The sequence below is a fragment of the Spermophilus citellus genome, assembly GCF_964194105.1.
Source record: "Spermophilus citellus genome assembly, chromosome: 14".
Classification (NCBI taxonomy): domain Eukaryota; kingdom Metazoa; phylum Chordata; class Mammalia; order Rodentia; family Sciuridae; genus Spermophilus; species Spermophilus citellus.
The window spans coordinates 100998693-101023905 of record NC_138194.1 but is presented as its reverse complement, the minus strand read 5'-3'; positions in this window follow the sequence as shown (position 1 = coordinate 101023905).

Genomic DNA, 25213 nt, shown 5'->3' with positions numbered 1-25213 from the left:
CAGGGTGAGACAAAGGGGGAGATGAAGCAAAGACCAGGAGAAGCTTTACCTGTGGATGAGAAACCAGGGGGAAGGAAGAATGAGAGTTTCAATGTTGGCTGTTTGCCTAGAGATGGGTGGAGTTGTTTATAAACAGCTTGAAACCTTGGAAATACAGGTAGATAGGTATTTGAAAGGTGGTGGGTGCAGTGGAAAAAATAGAGGGATTTAGATTCAAGCCCATGCCTGCCATTGTCTACTATGTGCTATGGGAAAGACAATCAATTGATCTGCGTCTCCAGTTTCTCATTTGTAAAATGGATTTCAAATACCTCAATTATAGCAAGATTACATGTTTAGAGAAAATATATGGGAAAGTGTCACTTGCAGAGTGTGGGGTAGAGCAGTTACTCAGCAGGTTTTATATGGAGCTGCTGATGAAAGGCAGTTGCATGAGGCATTTCTGCAACAGAGAAGGGACAGAGTCCCAGTGCTTATGGAGACCATCCTCTACACAAGGGAGAGAGCTGGGTTGGGGTTGCTGGCCAAAAGCCAGGGACTAGAAAATAAGTCATTTTGCAAATGGAAAAATGAATTCAAGAGGTATGAAATATACAAGTCAGATCAGAGGAAGGCAAGCCTAAAGGAAGATCAGAGGTCCATGGTGGGCAGAATGTAGAGGTCCTCCATGATCCCTGCCTTCTGGTCCTGATGAGTGGGTGCAGAACCCAGGATTGGCTCCTTACCAAGAGATTACAGCCAAGGGATGAGGACCACGTAAGCCATGATCACATGTTTATGGTAACAGTGTGGGAAGTTGCAAGGTCTGCTTCTCTGGCAGGAGACTTGCTCCCTCTTGCTGGTGGTAAGGACCATGTTATGTTGTGAGCTGCCCTTGGAGAAGACCATGTAGCAAGGACCTGAGGGCAGTTTCCAGCCAGAGAAGGGTGAGAAACAGATACCCTCAGTCTGAACATCTGAAAACACTGAACACTTCCATCAGTGCCCCGAGCTTGAAGCAAGTCCTTCCCAGGCCCAACTCCCATGAGACAGGAGATCTGGCCGAGGACTTCATTATAACCTCGCAAGACTCTGGAGAAGAGCACTCTGCTGAGCTGTCCTGGACTCCTGTCCCCATGTGAGATCAGTGTGTCTGTTTTAATCTATTATAGATGTGATGACATCATTAGGGAACAACAAATCGAAAATGAGTGGCCAGGATCTGGAAGTGGGTTGGTCATAACCGGACCTGCGATGGAAGTGGCTGTGGAACCTGAAAGGAAAGTGACCTCAACACTCGGAGCGACCAAGAGATCTTTTTGCAGCAGTGCAACAGAGGAGAAAAGAGAGAGAGAGAGAGAGAGAGAGGGGGGGGGGCAGAGAGCAGAGAGCATGCGCGCAAGGGAGACAGAGAGATCAAGAGAGAGAGACAGAGCAAGAGAGCAAGAGAGCAAGAGAGAGAGGGGCCCAGCAGGAGGGAGTTTTTATAGCCCAAATCTAACGGGGCCTCTGGGTCTGCAAGCTGCCTTGTTGGCACAAGGGGGGGTTGGGGTTGAGTGTTCAGCCTTGGAGCAGGGGTTGAATGTTCAGCTTTGACGCAAACAGGTGATAAAGGACCAGACAGACGGGGGTTTGAGTGCGTGGGCCATCCTGCAGCTAACATTTGCTCAGCCTGCCCTGCAGATAACATAGTTCAGCCTGTTCTGCACCTAACAGAACCAAGCAGCAGGTGGAAAAGGAAGACTTTTGGAGAACATGATGCAGAAGGTCATGGATAATTTCTTTTTAATTATAAACAAAAAATAACATAATTGCACTTGGCCAGGAAAGGACTCTGGGCTCATGTTGGTGACCTTTTCCTAGAATGTGGAAGTTAATGTACCCCATCTAACAACTGACTCGTTGAAGGCAAACATCTCACACTGAAATACTTGTGTACAGGGTTTTAAAAAGTGTTATTATGAATAAATGATAGAAATGTATGTAAAGTGCATCAGACACCATGGCACCTACCATTTAGAATAGTCATGATAGCTCCAATAGCTAAAGCTGTCATCTCCTACATGCAACCACGTTCTAAATTGACATGTGTCATTCTCAGGTGTGTTTTTGGACTTCTACCACATCAATGATTAGCTACAAGCAACCTCAAATGTTGGTTGATGAGTCTGAAATGTCTACATAAATGGCCTTTACAATTCCTTCTTTTCCAATCAATAGCACACAGTCTACATCAATCATTTTAGTATCATTTTTATCATTTATAAATGAATTACAGTTTATCCATTCCTTGACTAATTTCCTCCTGTTGCCAGCACTGCTCACACTCTTTTGCAAGGCTGGCAGGAGTGTTAAAGAGCTCACTACTCTGGGGAGCCGGTATGATGCTCTATCCCAAATGGTCCCCCAGTCTACTTGTGGGTGTCCTCACGTGTCCCCAGAGGGCTTTAATCTCTTGCAAGATTATCCTTGGAAAGCGTGGATTGAATAATTCCCCAGAGGTGTAGCAACCAGAGGGCTCTCTTTCTTCCATTCCTCAGCCTCCTTTTCTCCGATCCCTCCCTTCTTTCCTTGCTGCCATTTATTCAATCCTCAGTGGAAAATAAGGTGCAGACAAAGCTTCCAGCACCATGAGCAGTCGACAGTGGAGGAAACTGAAAGTCAGAGAAGGAAAGAAACTTACCCCAGACACAAACAATGCAAAGCTCATCAACAGTCCGTGCATACCTCACGCCTCCATGGCCAAGACTGGAAGCCCAGACTTGGTCCACTGTCCCTTGGTTTATCTTTCAAAGAAATTACTGAAGAGCTGGCTTGCTATACATTTTCAGCAAATGCTACACCCCAGCCCTTTACTTAATTTATTTTTTAAAATTCTTTTTATCTTGAGACATAGTCTTGCTAAGTTGCTGAGACTGGCCTTGAACTTGTGATCCTCCTCCTTGGCCTCCCGAATCACTGGTATTCAGCAAGTATACCATATGTTGGTATGACACATTATATGCTATTTATACATTTTTGATGTAGATATGCATGCACATGTGTGTATACACATGTATGTATAGATCTTGTTATGAAATGTTCTAAATCTATTTTAGGTTAAATTATTTTAGTAGGTATATTACTCTCTGTTTCAGTTTTTTTTTAAGAAAAATACTGCAGCATTTTATTGAGGAGACAGGAATAAATGCTATGAACTGTTTTGGGTTTTCCAGTTCTTTGCATGATCCCAAGGAATTTAACATTATACTATTGGCCTCTCATAATTGTTTAATAGGGACTTGTAGTGTGAAACTGCTCAAACTAGTAGAGGAGGTGCCACTTCTAGACCCTCCCCTTGGGAAAGGTGCCAAACTTCCCCTCCCCCATTCACATATCCACATACTCTCTGATGTTCCCTTTTGAATCACTTGTAGCATAAGGTGAGTGCAGTAGTGAGTGATCCACTAGCTGGAATGCACAAGGCCACTTGCACATTCAACAGCACAAAGGTCACTCACAGGCCAAGTTGTTACTTTTCAATCAATCTTCTGAGGTCATCATAAAATTAAAATAATTATACGGAGCCAGTAGCCACATATCATTGTTTTCTTCATTATTAAATATGAAATAAAATCTGTGTCACAGAGTCACTTTGTATGTGCACAAGGGCCATGAGGTTTCCTTTTTAAAAGTAGTATCCTTTTGCAGTGGGAAAGTTCATCCACTGAGCTCTATGGATGTTTGAGTGCCATGTGCCAGAGGCAGGCCAGAGGAGCCAGAGGTGCCAGAGCTGACTGGCCATGCTCAGGAGCATCTTTCCTTGACGACAGAGTGAGTTCCGAGTGGCAGTGGGACTCGGCTCACTCTGTCTTGTGGCTCTCCTACTAACTTTGTGTGTTGTTTGTTTTTGATTCATTGACCTCACTCTGTCTTGTGGCTCTCCCTACTAACTTTGTGTGTTGTTTGTTTTTGATTCATTGACCTCAGTGACTGCCCCTTGGTGGCAGCAAGGCTGGGGGTTTGGTTTATGACCTGACCATTTGTCAGTCTCTGTAAATGGCTTCCTGGAGCATAGACATCTAGTCTGTTAGGTGAGAAATGACAGATAAGTTGGGTTTTAGGGTTTTTTGCTTGTATCTCTATTTGTTTTCTTGCGTTCAAATCAGATTGAGAATTCCATGGCCCCTGGCCAAGACAACTGTTCTTTGAGATCTGGATTTGTGATTTTTTTTGTGTGTGTGTTTGTCTCTTGATCTTTGGCTGAAATTGAAGTTCAAATCTGTCTCTATGTCTACGTCTATAGTTCAAAAAGATGAGAGGGTGATGTGTTTCCGTGTCCAGAGGGTGTTAATAAACTACACTATGAAGCCTCCTGGGTAAAGAAAGGTGCTCTGTTCTGATGGGTTTGCTGAAATGAAGTGGAGCTGATAGAAATTGAATATTCCTAAAATCTCAGCATACAAGAAAACTGAACTTTATAAAAAATTAAATGTCCTACACTAAAAAAAAATATTTTGGAGCTAACTCAGAAATCTTTTAAGAATTTAGGAAAAGACATAATTTATCATGAATCACCATCTACATTGTGAGCTTTGATTTTTCCACAATCTACATCTCATTAAATATTCTGGAAAATATCAACAATTCCTTAAAGTATATTAGTGGAATTTGATTTATAGTTTAACTAAGAATGATATTTTTGATTTATTATTGTCCCATATCTGGAGGAATTGTCACCTTCAAAATAAAACTCAAATAGAAACATCTAATAACAACTTGAAATGTAGATCCCATTGGTCAAATAACAACTTGGTCATGAAAGAAATAAATTTTGATAGGTTTTCATACTACTTGTCTCTAAATGGTGTCTTCCATTTAGCGGGGCATCTTTTATTTAGTTTGGCCGACACTAAGTATTTGAGAATTTAATGCAAGATGTCACCTAGCATGAGAACTAACCACAAGGAGCAAAGCTTTGAGCCAAACCGGCTTAGAACAAAGGGGCCTCCATAGGGTCCTGGATGTGTAAGTCCAGGAGATGACTCTGGCTTCAGACATAGTTCAGTCCAGGTCTGAATTATGTCACAAGTGTCCCTCTTCATTCTCAGATATGATTGCAGAATGCCCCAGAATTCTAGGCTTTGGTGACAGGTTGGGGTTCTAAATCTCAGAGGACAGTTGGGAGTCTTTGCAGATCATTCTTATAACAGACCAGAGGTGACTGTCTGGGTGTAGGTCATGTGCCCTGTTCTGGGGACTGGAGGAGTCCCAAAGAACTGCATAGACTGAATGGGATGACAAGGGTGGAGGAGAGTAGCATCTCACCGGAAGGAAGCCTCGCAGATCCGATGTTTAGAAGTCTGTGTCTGGCACGCCTCACACCTTCAGACACAGCTAAATGCCCCGTGCCCCTGGGCGCCCATCCAATTGCATCATCCGCTCACTGCTTTGTGATTATGAAGTCATCTATCTTTTTCCATGAACAGAAAATGTGGATGGAGTCAGAGAAGCCAGCCAGCTTTTGGTAAATGTTATTTTGCCTAAGTGGTTAAGTTATTTAAATTGACCCCTAAAACAACATTGCATGAATGTACTATTATACTCATTTTCAGGATCAATGACAGGTGACAGGGCTCCTGAGTGGCAACATCAGCATATAAAACCTGGTCACAAGGCAGCCAGTGGGGCTGTGGCTCACTCATCTTCGTAGCCATGCTGCAAGTGGCCTGTCACTCCAGAGGTCAATACGTACTGAAGGGGAAGAAGAGGACAAGCAGCAGGAAGGTAATTTTTAATTTTTTCTTTCTGGAGTATTCCTATTTTTCCCCTTTGCTGAGGACAGCCCAAGTGATTATGTGGTGTTTGTGTCCCTTGAATCCCAGCATTGTTCAAACTGCTCTGTCACTGATTTTCCTCATGGTTCTCTGTCATACACATTCAAAATGGGGGTCAGCTTGTATTGACGTGCAAACTGGCCATGAACTTCTGTGTCTGGGCTGTGAGCAGTGCACCTGCAGCCCCAGGGCAAGCACAGCCAGCTGCAGGTGGTGGGGGGCTGTTGCTTTGAGGTGCCCAAGGGCCCATTTGTAGGGAGACAGACTAGGTGACTTGGAGTTTTTTGTCTCTCTGGAATAGATAACCAGATAAAATACAGAACACTCAGTTAAACATGAATTTCAGAGAACTTTCATTTCTGTGCAATCTTAGGGACATATTTATGTTAAAAAAGAAAAGCAAATTGTCTTTTGGCTGAAATTCAGATTGAACGAGTCATCCTTATTCTTATTGGCTGTAGTTGGCAATCTTATTCTTTGAGAAGTCTGGATTCTGAGGTTCTCTGGGATCCCTCTGGCTCCTTTGCTGACATCCTTTGGCTCCGTTCCAATGCCATCCCCACAGCCAGCCCATCTCAGAGCCCCGTGGTAATGACTCCTGAAATCTGCCCATGCCACTGCCCTGGGCAGGACCCTGGCTAACATACATGTGGGGATAGAACAGCCCTGAGGGGTCTCCTGCCTCCCCATCTCTACTGTGCTCCTGATCCCCAAGGACAGATATGGACAAAACCCAGAGCGTCTTGTGGAGGGCTCAGTGTTCCCTTCCAGGAAGGAGCACTTTGTCCAGGCCTGCTTCTTTAGGCACATGTCCGTGTAGTAACCAGCTCCCCTGGACAACACAGTGAACTTGCTGTGCTCTTTGCCTCCCTGTAGGATACGCCTCTGTCTTTAGCCCACACACTGCTCCATCCTTCCCAGTCTTCTCGGGATGACCCCTGTCCTATTGCTCTGACGTTGTTCCTACCAGGAACATTGTGAGGTTTTCTTGTTTGTAACTCATAAGGAAGGCAACTGGTATAAATCAGTGTGTTATTCAACTTTTCATTGCCATGACAAATTACCTGAGATAAACAACTTAAGAGGAGGAAAGGTTTGTTTTGACTCAGTCTCAGAAGTTTCAATCACTGTCAGCTGGCTCTGTTGCTTGGCGGGAAGAGTGTGGTGGAGGAAAGCTGCTCATCTAAGGCAGCTAGAAAGAGAAAGAGAGAAAGACAGAGAGAGACTAAAGGGTGGTGGACAAGATATATCCATCAAGGACATGCCCCTAGTGACCTCTTCCTCCAACTAGACCCCACCTCTGAGAGTTTCTACTCTATCTACTCTCTTACTCTATCCATCCCTCAATGGATTAACCCACTGATGAGTTCAGAACCCTCAAGGTCACTACTGCATTAAGAACTAAGCCTTCAACACATGAGCCTCAGGGCTGTTCCTGGTCCAAACTCCAACAAGCAGTAAGTGGATGTTTCAAACTGGAAGATTCTCTTCTTGATCCTATAACCCACATTCAAGAAGGTGGATGTATATTGCTGAGGCTTGGATTCTTATGTGTTGATGCCCCCTCGACAGTGCTCTGCTGTGGATTAAACAGCAGGGTAAGTTTGGGCCATAGTTGGTCCTTATGGCTTGGCTTTCATTTTGCTTGTTTTTCTCTTTCCTCATTTCAGTGAAAAGTCTTTTCTGCTGCAGATCTTAATCCAGATTGTATTAGAATACTCTGTGTGCTAGTCTCATGAATTCTGAGCTTTATTGTGATGAGGGGTTCTCCCTAAAGATGGCAAACTCTCCAACAATCTCTTCTTGCATACAGCACATGCTTAATAATGGAGGATTTCAATTGTATATTTCCACATAATCTTAGCTAAATGGCAGTCCTCTTGCTTTCAAAAAGAAGCATGGAACAATCTGTCACGTGGTGTCAAATCGGTTCCACACACTCCATAGGAGATGCAATGATGTGTCAATTAAATGGTTGATTATGCAATGAATATATAATTTTCATATTCATAAAGCAATCATCCATTATTAAGATTTCTTCTCTATTTAAATGAAAAGGATCCTTTATGTAGGGTGTTAGTAAATTACTTTATCAGAAGAGATGGCATGCATTTTATTTTAGACATCAAAATCTTAATTGGAGCCTTCACGGCTTCCAAGGATGCATTTATGCAAAACTATTGTTTAGGGGATGGCTTGGGTTTTTTCAAAATGAAGTGGGTAAGCGTGAAGCCTGCCTGGATAATGACAATCACAGGTCTCTCACACGCAAGGAGTGGGCTGCATTTGTTAGTCCTTTTGCTGCTTAAAAATCCCTCAAATGCAGGCAAAACTAAGGCCATTGTCCTCACTTACAGATGGAGCTGAGGGCAGGGTCTAGCAATTCCTCAGAGGTGGGGTGCCTGCCAATGAGGGGCCTGCTTCCCAAGCCCTCTTCTAGCAGTCTTCCAGCTGGCATCCACCGTTTCCTGGCTCTCAGCTCAGGAGTCACCTTGGATCCCGCTCGGCATGCCTGTGGTGCACTCCTCCCACATCCTGTCCCTGCACCCCAGTCTGCTCCTGGCTGCAGCAAGTTTGGTGCCGTCCAACTTGCTGCAGCAGAGTAGAGCAGGTGGTGGGTGCCTGTCCACTTCATGCAGGTCTTAGTGTAGAAAGGACTTCCACAGTCTATGAACCCCCATTCCACATCTGCAAATTCCCAGTCCTCCTCTGCTTCTGTTACATCCCTGGTGAGCACAGCCAGCATCATAAGATATACCATTTTTCCTAGGCTGTCTGGCTGGATGACTATTATAATACATAAACTCCATAATACATAAATTTGGGTCATTTGAGTCAAGGTAATTAAAAAAAATTAAACCACAGTTATTTTGCCTGATAACATACAGAATAATATCTCATAGAATATTGAGAAATTATATATATGTATATATATATAGGAAAGAGTTAAAATCACCTGTACTCTCATTCCCATACCCTATCTTGATTTTATATATCTTCATGTCATTATGTTTTTTTCTAGTTTTGTATAATAATAGGATCACACCATAAAACTGTTTTTAGCTTCAATTTTCCATTTAATTGAACATTTTTCTTTATTTTTAAATACATGTAAAGAATAAGTTGAGTAGTCGGCTAGTAGGTTTTCATCTTTTCTTTAATTCATCTAGCCTCCTCTGTCATTGAACACTAGGATGACTTCCCTCTCCCTGGTTTGTGTTACTGTCACAAATGCAGGACATACTCACATTGCAAGAAAAGGTTTACCTGCGGGCTCACAGCTCTGCCCTTCACTCTATTTTCAGGAAGAATCACGAGAAGACCCAGCTATGGGGCTGTCCCACCTACTGGATTATCAGAAACAGGCATCTTGAGAAGAGACCAGTTTGGTCCTTCCTGACTTTGCTGAAGTGTGTCTGTGGAGGAGAGGGAAGCTATGTTCCCAGCTTTGTGTTGGGCACGCACAGTGCATGCAGGGTGATATGGATTTCAGTTCTGACAGAGAAGCAGGTAAGGGGCAGGTGCCCCAGACGAGCGAGCAGCATAGTGGTATGACCAGGTGCAGCTGGTGTGGGATGTTTGCATGCCTGGATTCTGCAGCCCAGGGTGACTGCAGGTGACAACCCTGAGTCTGATTGTCAGCTGCTGTGATAGTCATGCTAAGCAATTTGAACTTTATCACATTCCAGAGCAAACACCTTCTAATTGATAATTAGCATTTATAATGCAATTCACAGTTTATGGAGTGCTTCCAAAGCTCTTGGTATTCTCCCAACCATGCCTTGTGGAAGGGCTTATCAGGGGTTACCCAGCATGTACTTGACTCAAGCCCCCTCTTCTGAAATGCTTTGATGGACCTGGGCCCAGGGCACTATCCTCTGGAGGGCTCCTCTGAGCAGGTGTATCTGTGACTGTATGCCCCCACTGTATGCATAACAATGTGTTCATGGTTGGCACCCTGTCCTCAAAGATAGGATTCCCTGTGTTCTCAGGGCTCTCACGCTGCAGGGGTCACTGCATCAAATCCTATGTTTGATACAGAGTAAACAAACATGTGTCCATGGTATTTCCTCCTGCATCCTCTATACTGAAACCCCTGCCTCTACCCCAACACACTCACTGAAATCAGCCAAATTCCTCCCCATCCACCATTCCCCCAGGGACACGGGTGAGTTGCCTACAGGGGTGTCAGTTCTGCTATAATGTGAGTGTGCAAGGAACAGGTAGGGGGTTCCAATGTAAACCTCAGGGGTAGGGTCCCTAGACTGACCAGCAGAGTGTCAGAGCTGGGAAGGACTGGAGCATTGCTTTATTCTGTCCTCTGGTTCCCTGGCATGCCCAGTGTCACAAAGTCCCTGCTGTTGGGAGGGAGCCACAGTCCTGGTTGGGAACTCCAACTCCTCAGGCAGAGCCCCTCCTCCCAGGATGGAATGGGAGGTGTGCTACAGTGTCCTGGCCATTCCTCTTACAGTGAAGAAGGGTGCTGCCTGGACAGGAAGTACAGTTGGCTTTGGGGTGAGGCAAAGGGCAAAGGTACTGGAAAATGGGCGGAGGGGGATGCAATGAATCCAAGGACTGTACATGACATAGTCAAGGGAGGGGCATAGATATAATCAAAACAACTCTGGTCTCTTGGTCTCTGCAGAGAGTGTCTCCACCACCAGGCTATGTGGTGCTTGATGCCAGGCAGAGGACTGTCTGGAGGGGAGGTGCCCACATGCCCCTCAATTTGCCTTTGACCCTACACTGATGCTAGACCCAAGTCCAGTGGCCAGGGTGATAGGTCTGACTTTGCTGCATGCTCATAATGCCAGCTTATTCTTCAGGAGCACGGGTGAACCCAGAAGACATTGTGCTGAGTGAAATAAGCTGGTCAAGGAGGATAAATCCAGTATTATCCAATGAAATGAGGGCCCTAAAATAGTCAGACTCATAGGGCAGAGAGCAGAGAGCGCTCGCCAGACTCCCAGCCTCTCAGGAAGAGGAAATGGGGCATTGGTTTTCTATGGGTACAAATTTTCTGCTATGTAAAATGAATAAATTTTAGAGATGTGTTATCCAGCATTGATCATAACTGGATAACATTGATCATGGATCAATACAGTTCATAAAACTGTATTGTGCACTTTAGAATATGGTAGAAGAGAAGACCATATTTTAGGTGTTCTAGGGAAAAAGAGCACAAAAAGCATAAGAAAGTTTGTGGATGTGATGGATATAGTTAATACTCTGGTCATGGTGGTATTATGAGTGCCTGCATTCGCCCAGACACAAGCCGTGTACATTAAATGTATGCGAGTTTTTTTTTTTTTTTTTTTTGTATATCAACTACAGCTTACATGATGGCTAATTTTATCTGTCAACTTGACTGGATTATGGTATATCCAGATGGCTGGTAAAGCATTATTTCTGGGCTTGTTTATTTCAGAAAGAAATTGCCATTCAAAGCACTGGATTGAGTGAGGAGGATCCATGCTCCTCCAATGTGGGGGGGAGCCTCCAACTGGCCGGCCGAGGACATGGATAGAACAAAGAGCAGAAGAAAGGTGAGTTGTTGGTGTTTCTCTCTCTCTCTCTCTCTCTCTCTCTCTCTCTCTCTCTCTCTCTCTCCCCTCCCCTTCCTCTCCAGGACATTCATCCAGGGCACACAGGGAAGATCAAGCAGCAAGAGCCCTGGGAAGGAACCAGTCCAACACCTTCATCTTGGACTTCCTGCCTCCAGAATGATGACAAAGTGAATTTCCGTTTTCAAGCTGCTCAGTCTGTGGTATACTGTCACTGTAGCCCTAGGAAAATATCACCCCAATTCATCCTCGGGGGAGGGGGTTCGGGGATAAAAAACAAGATATGGATGGATGGGCAAACTTGGAAATTCTCAGGGGCTGTTTTCATATCTGTTCAAATGAAGTCCATGAAAACGATCATTGTTGTAAATGACAATTACAGAATGCTTATATTTGAGGAACATTTGCTGCCATAACCCTACTTAGCAGAAATAATGTATTCTAACAAGGAAACTGAGGCACAGCGAGGGTCTTGCTTCCCACCCAAGAGAACAGGGCTAGGAAGCAGATAGGCAGGTTGGTCCGGGCATTCCACACGGAACTGGGGGAGCTGGTGGTGGATCCAGCCTGCTGCCAAGTTCCAGGGCTCTGAGCTGATATCACATGCTCTGCCATGTACTCCAGAGTCCCCCGCAGGGGAGGTGCTCAGACAACCTTTGGTAAGGTAGACAAGAATGTACCTGGAAGGGTGCTCTTCGCCCAGGGCTCACCTCCACCATGGGCCCTTCAGAGCACTCTCCTCTGCAGCAGTGAAGTGAGTTCCAGAACCTGGAGGGCCTGGATTTGAGCAGCATTTGAGCTGTGTTTTCATGGGCAAATTAGTTCACCTCTCTGAGCCGGTCTGTACATCTCACTGGGATTGGTGATGATGATGGCAGTGTTTGCTGTGTGCCAGGCTCTCTTGTCCATGCATTACCAGTCCTGAGCTACTAAACTGTCACCAACACCTTGGAACAGGTCTGGGGGGACACGTGATCCTTGTGAAGAGACTGCAGAGGAGTGAGGCGGAGTGCTGGTAGAACATGACTTTCCTATGTATCATTGTTAGTTTTCTTTTTGCAGCACTGCGGATCAAGCCCAAGGCCTGGCGCGAGGGAGGCGAGCCCCCTATCACTGAGTCACTCTAACATGGAGACCTAAAAGTAGAAAAACTGAGGAGGGGAAGCTGAGGGGAGGTGCTTCATGGGCAAGGCCATGAGACCCTGGGTTCAATTCCCAGCACTGCAAATAGATAAATATAAATGAATAAATAAAAGATCCCCAAAGCCAGAGTCCTGCTGGGCCACTCCAGCCTTTGCTGCTTCTAGGCGTGGGGTAAGGGGCATGTCTTCTCTGCCAGCGGAAATAGCAGGGTGGATCCAGGATTAGGGTGTATCCTGCAGTTTGAGGAAGTATCCCAATCCTTGGGTTTAGGGCGTTCCCAGTTTAAGACCTTGGGTTTTAGGGAAGTTCGATGTTGAGGATTATTGCTGCTGGAATTAGGGCATTCCTGCTGCCTAAGCTCCTGTTGAACTCTCGTGAGATTCAGAGAGCATTTTGGGAAATAAGCCTCGTGGAGTAGGTGAATTGGGTGGCGGGAGAACTGGGATTGCGAGAGAACGTGTGTGGAGGCCGGTGTGAGTTCGGGAATAAAGAATTGCTGTTTGAATCTACAAAGCTGTGTGGTGGCTCATGATTCTGTGCCCAGCCAAGACTGCGGCACTTTTCTGTCTGGGTTTAGCAGGAACAAATTGGAGATATGGATACAAAGAAGGCAGTGCATTACTTCTTTTTAAATGAAAGCTCCACATCACGTGGAGTCAAATAAGCCAGACTCAGATTGTCCAGGGTTGTGTGTTTTCTCTCACGTGTGGAAGCTAGAGAGAGAAAAGGAAGAGAAAGGTGTGTGTGTGTGTGGTGGTGTCTCATGGAAGTCACAGGGAGATGGGTGCAGTAGAGGAAAAGGACCAGGAGGGGAAAAGGGGAGGGGAAGGGAAATACGATTCTGGGGAACAAAATTAACCAAATCATGTTGTTATATCATGTGTGGTATGAACATAAAACAACGAATCCCACTGTTCTGTGTAATTACAGCACACCAAAAAACAAAATACAAAAAAAAAAGAATAATTTTTTTTAAAATTTAAAAAGCTCTATAATTACAAGGGATATCTACACCTAGTGAAATCTCTTGATCTCCCTGTGTCTAAGTTTTGTAGCATGTAAATTGGGAACAATGTCTCCCTCATGGTGGCAATGGGGACCAGGGAGGAGTCCGAATGTGAAATGCCCCACTCGGTTCTCTTGCCTGTACTGGGAACTGAGAAGCAGATAGTGGGTAGGGGAAGAGGAAGAGGAAGGGGGAGCCTTGCATTGTGCACACAGACACGGAAGACACCGCTGCCCCTACAGATCCCATATGCCACTGTGCCTTGGAGGTGACCTGCATTTTAGAGGGTTCGAGGAACACCCACTTACCAAGAATGCCTTCATCTGGCCCAGGAGAACGCTCAGGGCCAGGGTCCCATCACCCTACCTGGGACCTGTGGTGGAGTGATTAGTGCCAGGCTGGGCAGACGCACTTAGTGGTGGGATGAGGAGAACCCACCAGCTGCTGGCTGGTCACCTAAACCAGGTCAGAGAACGCTGCCCTAGTGCCCAGGTGTTCATTCCCACCTCTCCAGAACACAGCCCGGAACTGGAAACTTCCCTTCCTGCCACATTTGGGAACCGCCATCCTCTCAGAGAATGTTTTCCTCATCTCCTCTTGGCAGCCACCCACTCATCCAGCATGTCTTCTGAGTCTGCAAACATCGCCTCCTCTCTGAAGCCTTGGGCAATGCCGGCACCACGTCCCCGCCCCCACGCTCTGCTCATTCCCTTAGGCTCTTTACACTTCAGGTGACCCTGACCTGTCCTTTAACATTGTTTGCCACTCCCTGCAAGTTCCCCATATCTGTCACCCACTCCTCACAAAAGCCTTGGTGTTCCAGCCGCAGGACACTGTTCTTAGGTTTTGAGGGGTGAACACAAAAGAATGAAGTTCCTGTCTGGAATCCCATTGTGCTTCCCTGGAAAGGCTCATGTTTCAAGTCCAAATTCAAATGCAACCTTCTCTGAGGCTCCTCTCTTGACCTCTTGGGGCTGCCTCCCATTGTATCTGGTCTGACACACCTTTGCAATACACCATTGCATGACAATCTCATGTTAGCCTTGTGGTGAGTACTCATCTAGGGGCTTGAGTTGTGTTTGAATGACAAGAGCTCCTCAGGACAGGGATCACGCACAGACACCCGCCTCTCCCTCAAGGCTCCTGTCCATGACCACCTCAAGGGAATGCAGCTCTGGCTCCAGTTCCCCACCATGGTTCTCCATGAACTTCAGGTCTGCTCCCATGTGCAGCAGAGGTTCTTGGACTCTGTCATCTGTTTCTCCCATCTGCCATCCGTCTTTGCTTTGGCATCTTCTGGTTTAAAGACTTCCTCTCCTGCTCTCATTCTGGGAGGTTTTGATGACCCAGGAATGACTTGTCCAACTCCCTAGCCTCTCTCTCATGTGGGACAATGTTTAAGTGTGAAAGCTTTGGAATTGGAAAGATCTGGAATGAAAGCCCATCTCAGTAGCTGAGCATGGTGCTCCATCTAGCTGGGCACTGGCTTTTTATCTGTAAGCCAGAGATAATCGGAGCCACTTCATTATCCAGTTGTGAGGACTTCAGCTACTCCATGTGTAATGCTTCACGAAATAAAGAAAACTACCCTGCAGTTGGTTCACACAGCTCTGGCTCCACACTCCTAACCACGGGGTCTCCTTCCATTTCCCATCCTGTGATAGCAGGGTTGACCCCAGGACTAAGCCAACCCCAAGCCCCAGAACGCTTCACTCAGACAAGCCTAAGTTCAGACAGATTCTTTCTGAGCACAATGCCTGTCTTTCTGCTTCCTCTTTCCTTCCCACTCTCCCACCATTTTTTGTTTTGCCTTCCCAGATGTATCCAGTTCCCAGTTCCTTTCTCCTCTCTCAGTCTATCATGACCCATCTCTTCAACCAACATCCTGTAATCACCCTGAGTTCACAGACGGCCAAGCTGTCTCCATCTCAGTCCTGCTAGAACCCCTGGAGATCCAAGCTGCCGTCCATGACCCGCATTTGCCCCTTCACAGCAAACTGATAGCATGTCCTGCTCTGGTTTCTCACACCAATCCATGTTCACCATTTCATCAAAAGCTCATTCCGACTCGTCCTCTCTGGGAAGGCCAGCCCTCTTTCTACCTCTCAAATAAAATCCCACCCCACCAGGCACTGGAGACCCTCCTGCCCGTAGGGACTGCCCTCTGCTCCCTTCCAGCTCCCTCCCGAGTCTCTCATCTCACCCTTCATGATGCTTTCTTCTCAGCTTTTACACAGGCTCAAGTGGTTTCCTCCCCAAGAAACTGTTTCATCTCTGGAAATTTGTTCCTTTGTTCCATTTAGCAACTGAGTCAATAATTCAAACACTTCCTACCAAGAAAATGTTAGCCTTCCCCATGATCATCAAATATATTAAAGAAACAGATGTCACTGTTATACAAAATAATTTGAAGAAATAAAATTGAAGGAAAACTGCACAACTTAATTCAAGAGGGCAACACAACTGATTCTACAACCAAAAAAGTTTTCCAGAGTAAAGGAAAATTATGTTCAAACCTCATTCATCAACAAAACAGCTCTCTAAATAAAACACGGGCAGCCTGAATAGAACACAGTTTGCAAAACCATAGAGCTTACCACCAATTAGTTTTCAGTCCAAGAGCACATCAACATTATAGGACATGTTGTAAGGGTCCAGCGGAGCGTCGGAGAAAGAGACCACACAAGAGACTGGCTCCATGCAATTGGCAAGAGGGAGTTTATTGAACCAGCATGCTGGGGCTCAAGGCTCACTCAGGAAGGGAGAGCAGCCCAGAGCCCAGAGCAGAGGTCAAGCAGAGCTTAAGTACACTTTTTGGAGAGGGCGGGGGGCTTTGCATATATCAGAACAAATCATCATGAGGCGCAGGAAAATTGAACAACTCTGAGACATGATTAGTACATTCATTGGCGGGAACAGTCTGGGCAGGGGTGATTGGTCACTCCTAAGTGGGGTACACATTTAAACTGATTGGTTTTGTGGCCTGGATGCTTATGTGCCGAGCTACTTGGAGTCCTTAGCTATTAAACAACCAGGGAATCAATGGAAATGTTTACTGGGCAGTTCCAATATTGTCCTAACAGCTACAGAGATTACAGGTTCCGGGGGTAGCAGAGGAATTTTAACAATACCTGGTCTTTTACTTTTTAGCCCAGGCCTTGCAATTTAGAAACTTTACAATGCCCGGTCTCTTACATTTTAACTCAGACTTTTGCAGCTTAGAATCAGCTTAGAAATTTTACCTTTACAATGTTAATATATTATTAATGCAATATTTCATTAATACAGGTGAGGAGAGAAATAGCTGTCTTGTCTTAATAGATATAGAAAAAGGTTTTGATAAAATGTCAAGGATCATTTATTATTTTAAAGGCTCAGTAACAGAACAAATTAAAACCTTCCTTAAACTGATAATTAATGAACATATATAAACAAAATAATGAAATGATATACACAATATTGACTTGTTCAAAAGCATTCTCTTTAAAAATAAAGATCAAGGCAAGACTGCTCATTACCACTTCCTCTAATCTATGTTTGGCCAGGGAACAAGAACATCAAAGAGAAATAATATGTGTAAAATATAAAAAGGAAGATGGGCAACTGCTATTATTCACAGATAACTGTTTACATAAGAAACCAAAAAATCTATGAACACATTATTAGAATTAATAGGAAATTACAGGAACAGGATTTCTGTTGTCTAAATGCTCTGCACTCCCAATTCATGGGTTGAAACCTAATCCTCAGTGTGGCGGTATTAAGGGCCTTCCAGCATGAATAGGCCCGGAAGGAGATTAGTGCCCTGGATTACAGAGGCCCAGGGGATTTGCTTGCCTCTTTCCTGCTGTGAGCATCGACTGAGAAGTCTCCATCAAGGAAGCCAACAGCCCTCACCAGACACCCAATCTTCAATTTCCCAGGCTCTGAGATTTTAAGATCTAAATCTCTGTTTGTTCATAAACCACCTAGTTTGTGGTAATTTTGTTATGGCATCCCACACAAACTAAGAAAAGGGTCAATAAAAGCAATTACTCTTGTCAATTGCACTTCTACCAATGATTGGAAAAGAGGATGTACCCGGGAATGAAATGGAGCAAGTTATGTTACGTGCATTTGTGAATGTCACCATGAGCCCCATTCTTATGCATAATCATAATACCTTAGTAAAAAAGAGAAATTTTTGTTTTCAATGGGATATTTAAAATGGCATCAAAAATATGCATGGTACCTAACTTTAAATCAAACAAATCTTTGCAAGTGCTTTAAGTAGAAAATTTTTAAATTATATTACTGCATAAAAGGCTGAGATAAATATATAATCTTTCTTCATAAATATGCCAGTCATTTCCAAATTTATCTATAGAGTCAATGCAATTCCACAGCAAACCTAAGTAATATTGTCACAAAAATTAACAAACTTAGTAAAAAATTCAAAGGGAGAAAGGAATCACAGTCTCATTCCTTCCTTAATTCCTACAGTCTGCTCTTGTCAAGAATAGCTGATGGACTTCCAAAGAAGGATGAGGTGTATGGTGTCACCCTGATAGATAACACTTTGCACTGTAAACGGGAGAATTATAAACAGTGGCGTGTTGCACTCGAGAGGGAAAAATAAAGCCCACCATACGAATGGAACCAAAGAGCAAGCCCAGGGTGAGTCCCCTCCGCATCTGAAAGGCTCTTCCCTAATAGAGCTGGTGTTGCGGGTTATAGGCAGAAGGGTTGCAGGACAGTGGATAGTGCTGGATAGCCAGATAGAAGAGGGTTAGGTTTGGATTTGGAGTGTCCCTCAATAGCTTGTTTTGAAAGTGTGATCCTGAAGCAGTACCGTTCAGATGTGGGATGACTGGAATATTCAATGATTAGAATACGGGGCTCTGTCCTCATTAATGGATTAATTCACTGTGGCTGAATGAACAACTGGGAAGTGGGGCCCTATTGGAGGAAGTAGGTCACTGGTGGTGTGCCCTTGGCAGGGCTTATCTTCCACTGGCCCCTTCTCCTCTCTCCTCTGCTCTCCGTCTGTCATGAGCTGAGAAGGTTTCCTATGACACACACTTCCGCCATGATGTTCCTGCCTTGGAGCCCGTCAACCATGAACTGAACCTCTGAAACCATGACCCCAAATAAACTCTCCCTCTTGACTTGTTCTTTCCAGATATTTGGTCACAGTGGTGAAAAGCTGACTAAAACAAAGACTTAAACGTAAAAAGCAAAGATTTACAATCATATATATATAAATATATATGCGTATAATATACGTAATGTAGTAAAATATATAATGTGCAAGTTATATATATGGATTTTAATGGCCTGGAAATATAAAAATGCCCCTAAAGAGAACCAAAAAATATATTAAGATAAATGACATAAACACCAATTTCTATTAATTAAGACACCATGGAAATGTGGATAAACTAGACCCACAGTGTCCACGAAATACTATGAAATAAAAAGAATTCCTATAAATACAAAAGAAAAAGTTAAGTGATCCAAAAATAAAAATGGGTAAAACAGCAAAGAATAGGCAACATGAATGGCCTAATTGTCATTTATAATCAGCAAAATGCAAATAAAAACCATTTCTGGGTCAAATGCCATTTCCCATTGATTAAATTAACAATGTCAAAGCCTGACCTACCCCGTGAGGGGAAGACATTGTGCCACGGGAAGCCATGCCACCTGCTAATGTGAATTTGAGCAGTGCAGTCATTACAAAAGCTGTGGCATTACCCAGGAAATATGGTGGTGAGTGTGTTCTGTAACTTGGCAATTGTCATCCTACGTGTAGAGGAAAGGCGGGCCTATCTGTGTCAGGAGATGCACAGGGGTACTCACAGCCACTCCCTTGGAAACTTGTGAGCACACCTCTACACGCACACACACACACAGAGGGCACAAATGTATTCTTATACTGGAATATTATGCAGTGATAGCAATGAGCTTCCTCTGTCATAGTCAGTGAGACACAGCTTCCTACATCAACAGAATGCTTCTAAAAACCATGTTCACGCAAAAGGAAAAGAAAAATCTCTGAATAATGTGCATAATTTGGGCTGGGGTTGTGGCTCAGTAGTAGAGTGCATGCCTGGCACTTGTGAGGCACTGGGTTTCATCCTCAGCACCACATAAAAATAAATAAAATAATGGTATTGTGTCCATCTATAACTAAAAATATTTGAAAAAGAATGCACATAATTTAATTCTGTCTGCTCAATTATTTTAAAAAATGCATTGTATATGACATAGATATGGCAAAATGTAAAATATGATACATAACAAAACATGGAGAAGGAACCACAGCCTGCTTCTCTCCCTCTTCCTCTTGCAATCTATCTTCTCTTATCTGGTCTATTTCATAATTTTCAAAAGCCTCTTAGAACAATAGAGAATGCATTTAATCACATTTTATTAAAAAAAGCATTGATACCACAGAAGATTAATTTACTTGAGGGGGGTTTTGTGTTGAACTTGTATTGTTCCCATCCAGGGCAGTAAGGCATGGGTGGACAGGGAAACAGATTGTGGGACATCTGGAATGTCCAATCAAGCCCTGCCCACCATGGGGAATAGGAAACAGCAGCTCAGAAGGTCTGAGTGATTTCCCCAAGATTCAGATTCAGTACTAAAGCAAGACCTAGGCCTCCTCATTACTCCCAAGAAGACCATGCAGCCCGGGCAGCCCAGGAGGGGATGTGACTGCAGGGATCTGAAGAAATAGGCCTCTGGGGGAAAAAGAGTACCTTAGCTGGCACCTACATGCCACAGTGCCCTTCAGTACCCTGGACCACCCTACTTAGGTGGGGCTCATGTTCTATTACCCAGAGGAAGAATTTTGTCTCGGAGAGCAGGGGCAAGCAGCAGCACACTCAAGATGAATTCTTCCCCCTTTGTATCTCACCAAGTGCAGGCCTTGGAATGGCGCCTGGATTTCTGCAGACAGGAATGATATTGAAGCCCCAAACATTTCCATCAAGAAAAGCGAGAGTGCCCTGCCAACTCCCCAGGCTGTGTTCCTTACAAAAGAAGAATTTGTCCCCAAAGTATGTAGTCATTTAATGTAATGATTCACCAACTTTGAAGGATGGATATATATATATGTTTTTATCTTTACTGAGCTGAAAAATAGTATGTTTTCACAACTTAACAAGGGCATTTTTATTTTTTTTGGTACCAGGGATTGAACCCAGAGGTGCTTAACCACTGAGTCATATCCCTAGCACTCTCATATAACTTTTTTTTAAGACAGGGTCTTACTAAGTTGCTGAGGCTGGCTTTGAACTTGCAATTCTCCTGCCTCAGTCTCCTGAGCTTCTGGGATTACAGGTGTGCACCACTCCACCCAACAGGGCATTTGGTTTTAATGCCATCATGCTATCAACTCAATAGACTCCTCCTTTATTCTTTTTTTTTTCCTTCAAAGTTCCTGACATTCTTAAAGATAAAAGTGATTGTTTTGTTATCAACTAACCTCTTTTTTTTAAGGGGGGGAGAGGAGTAGTGAAACTTTCTCAGCATAAAAGAAATGGGTGTCATTAATTGTGATAAGTGATATAAATTCTGTACTTTGAATTATCAGTCACACATTATTCAAACCTATATTGAGGTGTCTGAGGAGAAGTGCAGTGTGTAGATCCAGGGACCAAGACTACACAGGGCCGAACCCTGGCTCTGCATCTCCCCAGCGTGGGGGAGTCCTATTAGTCAGCTATGCCTCCGTTTCCTCACCTACGAAAGGACTGGCTGATAACGGCACCTATCCTGTTTGTAGTCAGTGGAATCTGGGAGTGGATTTTGAGATTGCCTAGTAGTTTGAAAATCTGTGGCTTTTGACTGATGACAGATAGAACAGACCATTCTCTGCAAAAATTTCAGCTGCACCCAGAAAGCTTGGTGAGGTAAAAGGAGAGCTAATTTCTTGCCCATCACAGTCTGATGAAGGTCAGGCAGTTGTCATAAGGAGCTTCAAGGTCAGTTCAGGGCCTGACCTACCCCATTTTAAAACTTGCCATTTGTTTTTTCTTACTTTTGTTGTTGTTGTTGTTGTTCAGTTTCAAATATAGAATAGAGGGGTGTGTGAGTGAGAGAGATGCATGCTTTCTTTCCCAACACAGGAATGACCTCTCTTTTCTGCTCTTTTGACTGTGGGTGAGGACTCAGTCAGATTAGTGGTTCTCAGTTGGAGCCATGCTGCCCCCAGGGACATTAGTCAATGTCTGGAGGTCACTTTGGTCATCACAGGTCACAACTGAGCAGGGAGGCTGCTCCTGAGTCTAGCAGGGTAAGGTCAGGGGTGCTGTGCACAGGGCAGCCCCTCAGGACAAGGAGCTGCCCAATCCCCATTGGTAGTATGCTCAGACAGAGTCACTGAACTAGGTAATAACAGTAAGACATCTGTGAAATTTATAGATATAAACCTCACAGAAGAGGAACCAAAGAGAGCACACAGGTGGTGATGACATGGACTGACCCACCCCTTCCAGGCTCAGCTCCCTGTAGCTTTGTGGATTTAGTCAACATCAACACCCTCACCTTGGTTCCTACGGTCCCTGTGAAGGTGAAATCCATTCTGATGTACAGTGTTTAGGGTAGCACTGGTGCCTAGTAAGAACTCGACCAGCTCAGAGCTTGCTGTGGTCACTGTCACATGTGGCCCAAATAAAGCACTGACCAGACCCTCTGGGAAAACACACAGGTGGTGTGCTGTGGGCTGAACGGCAGTGCTGCACAAGACCCATCTCAAAGCTGAACAAAGTCCACTTCTCCTAAGGCCCTTCCCACCCCTGTGCCAATCAACCCAGCTCTTGATTAAACAGACCCATCATTTCATCACTTTGTTTGTTTGCTTATTTATTTACATTGATGGGGATTGAACCTACATATGCTGTATTACTAAGTTACACTGCCAGTCATTTCTAAACTTTTTATTGTAAGACAGGGTCACACACGCACAAAAAGATAGGATCTCACTAAGTTGCTGAGGCTGGTCTTGAACTTGCTGTCCTCCTGCCTCAGTCTCTGGAGTAGTGGCATTCCAGGTGTGCACAACTGCCACCAGCTCAGTCAGTCAAATTAAATACAGCAATTGAGCATCTATTGTAAGTACAAAGATGTTCAAAACAAACTTTTGATTTTGAGTTTTCAGGCAAGACAAGACAAACACGAGAAGAAAATAAGCCCCAAATGCATTCAAATCAATTTTTAAGATGTATTGAACATCTTCTATATGTTCCAGGTGCTGTGCTACCAGTTGAGGAAAGAAAAGCCCAAGCTTTTCCAGATCTGCATTGAAAGACTCCTCAGCCTATAGTAGCAAATGCATTCGAGTCTGAATAATAGCATTCCTGATCTCTGAGCATGCGTGAGGCTCGCAAGCAGCTCAGTGCAAGCAAGGGTTAACTCTCACACAGGTCTGAGGCAGCTTCATAAAGAAAGTCCTGAGCAGAAAAAGGCTTGGGGGATGAATAAGGATTCCAGGATGTGCCAGAGCAGGATGCAGAAACTAGACTCATCTGAATGCCAGGCCTGGAATTCAGAGCCTTTCCTGAAAGTGCAGAATTCCTCCTGAAGGATCTTAAGAGGAAAAGAGGAGGATCAAAGTGGCAATTCTAAAAATCGATATGGTGTGAAGGGAGATGTCTCTTAAGAAATTACTCTATTTCAGATAAGGAATAGGATGACCCTGGGCCATCTGGGTGGCTTAGTGAGTGGTCAGAATGGAAAGTGTGAGCAATGAACACAGCACTCTGCTATTTCTCCAACTCATCCCAACAAACATAATCAGAGCTCTCACGTGCATAGCCCCGTGTTCTGTGTTATCCAGTTCTTGCACCCACAACAAGCCTGTGAGGTGCATTTTATTCTCCTCGTTTGAGAGAAAAGAAAATTGAGATATGACTAGATTGAGTCCATCTTCAAGGACAGTCCATAGAGATCAGTGGTGCCAGATTTCACAGTCGGCCAAGTTGCCCTGGTCTGAGTTCTTCCATTAGAGGATGAGAAGTTTCCTGCCTCTGTGGAAGTCTTGCCTCCTAAACTGACCCAAACCCATGGGGATGCATGGTCCCCAGGGGAGGCTATTCTAAACCTGCCCCTGCTGCAGCCCCAGAAATGTAGTGTGTGCAGAGTCTGAAAGCCTTTCCTTACAGTTACTTCTTGCTGCCACAGGATGTCACCATTGAAAACTTGCCTCCCACAGAAGAAATGTGGCCCACTGTGCTGGGATTTTTGGTTCACCCTGAAAAGGCTCCAGCCCCATAGATCTCTGTAGAAGAGCCATCTTGCTCCACACCCCAGAGCTACACTCCAGAGCCAGAGTGTCCCCTGATTAGCTTCCCAGGTGTGTCTCTCAGTGTGCCCCTCTTTCAAATGGGCTATCATCTTCCAGTCCTGGGGCTGCATCTGTTCAGTATCTTTGCCAGAAGCCCAATCCTCCTGTCCTATCTGTCACTATTTATCTCAAAACATCAAGTTAAGATTACATCCATTTCCTTAGACACACCATCACTCACAAGGGCCTCCTGAAGAACTAGATGGAAAAAAAACAGACCTCTCCTGGGGGCCCTGTTATGGATAAGTTTGAAAGCTATTCACGTGATTGAATGAGAGTTGGTATTTAACTAGATGCTTAAGATGAGAGGTGCAGAGAGAATGAGAGGGAAGGAAGCCTAGGATGACCTTAGGTTTCTGGTCCTGTTATTCCATGGACCGCCTCATTCCCTGGGAGGGGGCATAAGAGTCAAGTGTTGTTTCTGCACTTGAGATGGTTCTTCTGGGCTCACCAAGGGCAAGGCAGGGTCTTTCCCTTCTACACCTTTTGCAGCCCCTTAGCTTCTCAGGGGCTCACTCTACCAGGCTGGGGATGTATCAGGTGGGGACAAGGCATTGAGTATTCCCCTTCTAGGAGAGGGCATTGGGTTAGGGAATCTCTGGGCTTAAAAGCCATCATCCCAGCTGGAAGTCTGATGGGTGTCCTGCTGGTCTATCCATGAGCAGCATTTGGAGAGGAAGACATCACAGTAAGAATTTGTAATACCGTTATATGGAGGACAAGGCAGGAGGTTCTGGGACAAAGTCAATCATGCTATCTCAAGGTTCCTTGAGAGCCTAGTCACAAATTTATATGTATAAAATGTATGTATATCACATATATATGTACACATAGACACACCCAAACATATATATATCTGTATGATTTTTTCATTCAAAAATAAAAAATGTATGATAGACGTGTACATGTAATTCTCATTCCTGTGCCAAATTTTTCCACTCAGTTCCACCCCACCCAGTCCCCCAAATTAAGACATTTCTCCAAGGTCTTTTACAGCCTTCTAGCACATATCCATGCCAGTACAAATATATGTTTATATGTATGTCTGTCTCCTTGTTTCACAAAATGATTTTGCTTTAAACATGTTCTGAACTTTTGCTTTTAAGTTACTGCATCATGGATTACTTTCATTCAGATAAATGAAACCCATTCTAGTGCAAGAGAACCAAGATCCTAGATCATCTCCTCTACAAGAGACTAGGAAACATAGAGGAAAACTTGCGGGGGGCGGGGGGCAGAACTTGAATTGACTTTCAAAAATGAGTGTGAATAAAAATGCAATGTCAATGTTAAAATAAACATTGTATGATTTTTTTACAAAATATTTTTAGCTGTAGATGGACACAATAACTTTATTTAATCTATGTATTTG